This window comes from Rattus norvegicus, chromosome 3, assembly GCF_021556685.1.
Source record: "Rattus norvegicus strain SHRSP/BbbUtx chromosome 3, alternate assembly SHRSP_T2T, whole genome shotgun sequence".
Lineage (NCBI taxonomy): Eukaryota > Metazoa > Chordata > Mammalia > Rodentia > Muridae > Rattus > Rattus norvegicus.
The window spans coordinates 136,034,349-136,040,946 of record NC_141536.1 but is presented as its reverse complement, the minus strand read 5'-3'; the positions used below and the strand labels follow the sequence as shown (position 1 = coordinate 136,040,946).

The 6,598-nt window shown below is 41.5% G+C and overlaps 1 non-coding gene across 1 annotated transcript; it reads right to left on the bottom strand.

The window, feature by feature from the left end:
- Positions 1-5,393: 5,393 nt before the first annotated feature.
- Rnu1-39 (RNA, U1 small nuclear 39) lies at positions 5,394-5,559 on the bottom strand. Its single transcript, XR_015685045.1, has one exon. It is a non-coding gene; the product is annotated as a U1 spliceosomal RNA (small nuclear RNA).
- Positions 5,560-6,598: the final 1,039 nt, after the last annotated feature.

Here is a 6,598-nt window from a genome sequence, read left to right as displayed (position 1 = left end):
TCCTTCTCCAAGATCAATCAGACTTTGCCAATCATGTGGCCTAAATATTAAAAACCAAAATAATATGTGTAATTATAAGTGGGCTGGAGGCATGGTAGGATTTCCAATTTTTAGCCATGTGTGATGTTTTGAATTTGGCAAGAATGATTGGAGCTGGGCCTTGGGAATATTGTATTTTGGGGGAGAAGGTGACCTTAGCGAGGGTGTAAACAGATAAAAGGAAGTCATTCCTAAAGTTATTTGTCTGGAGTCAGAGGTGATTCCCCAGGAAATCATAAGGTTATGGTGAAGTGGGAAATGGAGGAGAAGCAGGTTTGAGCTAAAAATATAAAGGACTGGATATGGAGCAAGTGAAGTGTTAGACACCATGAAGATATCTGTCTTGAGACTGTCCTCATCCTACTAATCTCACCAATCAACATCTAGCCTGCTGTCCCACTGTACATCCCATCAACACATAGGAATATCAGAAGTTATTATGTAATTTCTCATCAGTGTATTATTTGCCCTTCCCCATCATTTAAGCTTGGCTATATCTGATGGCTGAGTAATGCCCCAGAATTGAACACTGGCACCTGCATTATTAACATGCAATAACCATTTTTGTACACATGTCCTCATACATGCTTAATTTCTCATCCAGAAGAAATTCCAAAAAAAATCAATCATTAAGCATATGAATTTTGCAAGTGTCATTTCCAAGCATGATAAAGAGTTCATTTGGTCAATATTTGATTAATATTACAAAGCTAATAAATTTTGTCTATAAAACCTTTTTAAAAAGAGTTTGTACATGGTAGGAATGGGGAGAGAGAAACAGATATAAAAAGAGAAACAAAGGCTGAGTGAACCAAAGAGACAAGTGAAAGCATGACTAGTTTCTATGAATTCAACTTCTGACTTAGTAAGTGAAGTCACTGTACACACACAAAGTGATTGGCATATATCTCATTATCACATGAGAGCTAACCAAGGAAGGTGGGAAAGATGCAGATAAGAAAACTTTTAGAAGGAAGGAAGGAAAACAGGTGAAGAAAAAGGAAGACAAATATAAGTGGGTAGGTGGTAGGATCAAAGGCTAGCTTTGAGCTGTGACAAGGTGCCAGGTGGGACCCACACGTTCCCTGAGGAGAACAAAGGGACCTGCCTGCTGGGACCTCTACCTATGCCTCCCACACCTGTACTTCTGAGGCTCTGAATGTTCTCTTTTCCGGATGCACTCTGGTGGCTGAGCATTATTCTACCTGCATTTCCTTTCATCTCCCCCTGCCAAGTAGCATTTTCCAGGAACCATCATTTTCCAGTTATGGGCTCTAAGGAATTGGTCTCTGAATTTGAAATCTACTGAGGTCTCCGCAAGTGACCCTAAGGAGAGTATGCCACTGTGAACCATTTCCTCCTCTCATTCGTTCTGACTCGGGTGCTCAAGTTGTCACTAAGCAATGACAGTTGTGTGAGATAATACTGAAATCCTTGAGATGTGTCCTTGTCATCTGGCAGTTCTGCCAACGTTTACTATTTTAAGGCACTAATATACTTTGAAATGCATTCAGGAACATAATTCTTACATGTCCTAAATGAACCATGTTTTATACATTAAACAGCAGCTTATGCAGTAGTATATGTGTTTGCTGGAGTTTTCTGTCTCTATGGCCCTGTTCTAAATACAATGTCAGGGACTAGCCAGGGGAGGGAAGGTGGTGGCACTTACAGTTCTGGTGACTTACAGGAAACTCCCTAACTAACCCTTCCCACAGGAATCTCTTGGCTTTTCCAGATCATCGACAACACACCTAAAAATACTTTAATATCTCTTTTTTTAAGAATTATTCCACATCTTTCTTGTGTGGTTATATTTTCTGACCCATTCCAGAATAGGACTTATTTTTGCCCAACTCTTCACACATATCCCTTGGTCATTTTGTTTCTAAGTTATCTTTTATCAAATTTATATTATTGGACCTTGGTTCCTGTTTTTTCATAGGGAAATTTATCCCATTCATATCTTTGTGATCACTGTTCTTTTAATTAATTCAGAGCTAATTATAATTGTTCCTTTGTACTTTCTGTTCCAGGAGTGGTGTTCTTAGAATTGATCATTTCCCTCCTCTAATGAACTGGAAATTCTACATTATAGTTTTTATTGAGTTTTAATTTTGTTTTATGCACATGGGTGTCTTGCCTACATGTATGAATGTATGCCATGTGTATGACTGGTGCCTCCAAGGCCAATAGAGAACATCAGATTCCCTAAAACTGGAGTTACATGCAGTTGTCAGCTGCCACACAGGTGCCAGGAATTGAACCCTGGTCCACTGGAAAAGCAGGAAATGCTCTTAACCTCAGAATCATGTCTCTACCCCAGGCACCATTATGGTTCTTTCTACTCCTTTAATTATTGTGTTTTAAAGATCTTTAAATGGGGAAGACTGTCTGGTATAAACACAAAAGTACTTATGAGAGAAAAATAATGGTATGAAAGAAAGTAAGAGGAAATATACCAATAAATAGAGGAAAACAAAACCCAGAGAGATCAGGGTGTTTCACTGCTGACTTTGTAAGTAAAGGGTTGCCTTCCTGCATGGTCTCTAGCAAGAAAATCAAGAATGGGCTGTTAGACCGCAGGGAGACAAATAATCCTATTAAAAATGGGGTTCAGAACTAAACAAAGAATTCACAGCTGAGGAATGCCGAATGGCTGAGAAACACCTAAAGAAATGTTCAACATCTTTAGTCATAAGGGAAATACAAATCAAAACAACCCTGAGATTTCACCTCACACCAGTGAGAATGGCTAAGATCAAAAACTCAGGTGACAGCAAATGCTGGCAAGGATGTGGAGAAAGAGGAACACTCCTCCATTGTTGGTGGGATTGCAGACTGGTACAACCATTCTGGAAATCAGTCTGGAGGTTCCTCAGAAAATTGGACATTGAACTACCTGAGGACCCAGCTATACCTCTCTTGGGCATATACCCAAAAGATGCCCCAACATATAAAAAAGACACATGCTCCACTATGTTCATAGCAGCCTTATAATAGCCAGAAGCTGGAAAGTACCCAGATGCCCTTCAACAGAGGAATGGATACAGAAAATGTGGTACATCTACACAATGGAATATTACTCAGCTATCAAAAACAATGACTTTATGAAATTCATAGGCAAATGGATGGAATTGGAAAATATCATCCTGAGTGAGTAACCCAATCACAAAAAAACACACATGGTATGCACTCACTGATAAGTGGCTATTAGCCCAAATGCTTGAATTACCCTAGATGCCTAGAACACATAAAACTCAAGACGGATGATCAAAATGTGAATGCTTCACTCCTTCTTTAAAAGGGGAACAAGAATACTCTTGGCAGGGAATAGGGAGGCAAAGATTAAAACAGAGGCAGAAGGAACACCCATTCAGAGCCTGCCCCACAGGTGGCCCATACATATACAGCCACCCAATTAGACAAGATGGATGAAGCAAAGAAGTGCAGACCGACAGGTATTGGATGTAGATCTTTCCTGAGAGACACAGCCAGAATACAGCAAATACATAGGCGAATGCCAGCAGCAAACCACTGAACTGAGAACGGGACCCCCGTTGAAGGAATCAGAGAAAGGATTGGAAGAGCTTGAAGGGCCTCGAGACCCCATATGAACAACAATGCCAACCAACTAGAGCTTCGAGGGACTAAGCCACTACCCAAAGACTATACATGGACTGACCCTGGGCTCCAACCTCATAGGTAGCAATGAATAGCCTAGTAAGAGCACCAGTGGAAGGGGAAGCCCTGGGTCCTGCTAAGACTGAACCCCCAGTGAACGAGGTTGTTCGGGGGGAGGATGGGGAGGGGAACACCCATATAGGAGGGGTTAAGGGGATGTTGGCCCGGAAACCGGGAAAGGGAATAACATTCGAAATGTAAATAAGAAATACTCAAGTTAATAAAGAAAAAAAGGAAAAAATAAATAAATTCATAACCCAGAATTAAAAAAAAAAAAGAGTGGGCTGCAGCAGGAACCAACAGCAATGTTCACAAAGTAAAAGCCAATACCCTCACCAGCTGAGTCAGCAAGTTTGAATTACCACATAGGGTTTAGATGAAGGGTCAAAACATACTGTGAGGAATTGGTAGTCAATGTTTCTTAATGCATCAAAAAGAGTTAAAGAAAATACAGCAGGAGAAAGTAAATAGTGGCTGTAAATATAACTTTTATTCCTCTGGTGTAATCGTCATCTCGGAGGCTTACTGCCACTGTCTGCTAACCTAGGCCTAGCCCTGGAAGCTTCTAGTCTGTGTACAATCTTATTTAGGTCTACAGCGTTTTCAGCATCTGAGACTTACTGCTGACTAAGTTCACCCTTTCTGGCTTTTTTAACTCTGGCTGGCTGGGCAACTCAGCTCTTCCGGCTCAAAATTCCACTCCATGCTGACGGATTCAAACTGGCTTCTTTCAGCTTCTGACTTCTGCTTGGCCTCATACTAACTTTAAGCACTGTGTTCTAATCTGACTTCTCATTCTCTGGCTCATTCCCCTGTATCTAACTTGTTCTCTCTCTGCAACCTGTCTCTGTACAACTATCCTGATAAAACTGCGCTCTCTCTCTCTCTCTCTCTCTCTCTCTCTCTCTCTCTCTCTCTCTCTCTCTCTCTCTCTCTCCTTCCCTCCTTCCCTCCCTCCCTCCCTCTCTCCTCCTCCTCCTCCTCCTCCTCCTCCTCCTCCTCCTCCTCCTCCTCCTCCTCCTCCTCCTCCTCCTCTCTTAAGTAGCCTCTGTTTTCTTGCTGTTCTGGTGAGAGTTGTTCATATCATATTCAGTCGAATCTTTTTATGATTCATCACTTTGTCTGCCTCTCAATTAGATATTACTTTCAAACATAGGTGCTTCCTTCTACAAATTAACTTTACCTCACTGTTTGGGATTAGAGGTATGTACTAAGGGCTCATCTGTATTTCAGCCAGAGTAGCCATGTTGCTGGATTAAAATCCCTCTACAGTTGAATGCTTTTATTAAAATTTCCCAGCTGCGTTCAAACTGGGAAGAGAGTACAGCCTAGTGAATTTTATAGGGAACAGGATAGGGTTAAGCTTTAGGTTAGTTGGTCAGGCCATGATTGGCATCCCATCCAAGAAAAAGGGGCATGGAAGCATGCTGTCTTATACAACCCAGTGCAAAGTTTTGAATCGGAAAGACAATTGGTTTTGTCTTCCCGAGAGAGATGTGTTTCAAAAGCATCAGAGAAATTAAAACCCTGAGTTAGGGTTTCTACTGCTGTAATGAAACACCAAGACCAAAAGCAACCTGTTTATTATTGAAACAAGTCAAGACAGGAACTCAAGCAGGGCTAGAACCTGGAGGCAGGAGCTGATGCAGAGGCCATAGAGGGTTGCTACTTAGTGGCTTGCTTCACATGACTTGCAGTCCCCCACTACCACAAATTATGCAGTCGAGTTTCCCGCATTTGGGGAAATGGCAGGGGTCAGCACATTCAGAGTGCAATGGATAAGCCTCGCCCTGGGAAAACCACCTTCGTGATCATGGTATCTCCCCTGCCAAGTATCAGCCCACTTTCTTATAGAACTCAGGACCACCAGCCCAGGGATGGCAACCCCCACAATGGCCTGGCCCCTCCCCCACCAATCACTAATCAAGAAAGTGCTCTACAGTCAGATCTCATAGAAGCATTTTCTCAATTGAGAGTCTTCCATTTCTATGACTCTATCTTGTGTCAAGTTAATATAAAACAGGGATCTGTAAGTACCTGGTCTTCATAGGCTGAGACAAAACAGCATCACCAATGTTAAACCCTGTCAAAGGGGAACGATGTAGAAATGGTGAGTCAGTAGTGTGGTGGAGTCTAAGGTGGAGTCTGGGCCCTGGTCTTTCCTATGTTTTTGTCATCGTTCTGTTTCTGTTTTGTTTTGTTTTGTTTTGTTTCTCTTTCTTTCTTCTTTTGTACTTTTATTTTTATTTTTAAAAACAGGGTTTCTGTGTAGCTCTGGTTATCCCATAAATCTCTTTCTCTGTAAATTAAGCTAACATCAAACTTAGAAACCCACCTGCCTCTGCCTCCCAAATGCTGGGATTGAAGGATGTGTGCCACCCCACCTAACTCTTTTTTCTTAATTTCTCTTTGTCTCCAACCCTTCCATTTCTTTACATGAGCAACTGAAACATTTCCATTTTTATATAAAATGTGAAGAGATGGATGAAAACAAGACCTATCTTTTCTTCTTAGCAGGGCACTATGGGGAATTTTCTCCTTTGCAAATGTTAAAGCTCCTGACATAGGTCATTGCTATTTATGTCTACCTCTCCACATAGGTCAATCCCCTCTGATGACAGAAACTAGGGCTCTAGATCAGCAAGCTGCCATTCTTCTCAACCAGCTCTATAGAGCAGACTAGATTATATGATTTATAAACCCATCTGGACACAGAATACAATCATAGAACCCATCTTAACAATGGGGCAAATTCTCAGAACTCTATCTTTAGGTGATCTCATTGTTGTGTGAACATTCTAAAAAACCCGGGGTTTGTCAGTCCATTACCCATGTAGCCTCTTGGTACATGTCAATGATGAGGCAATCAGATGTG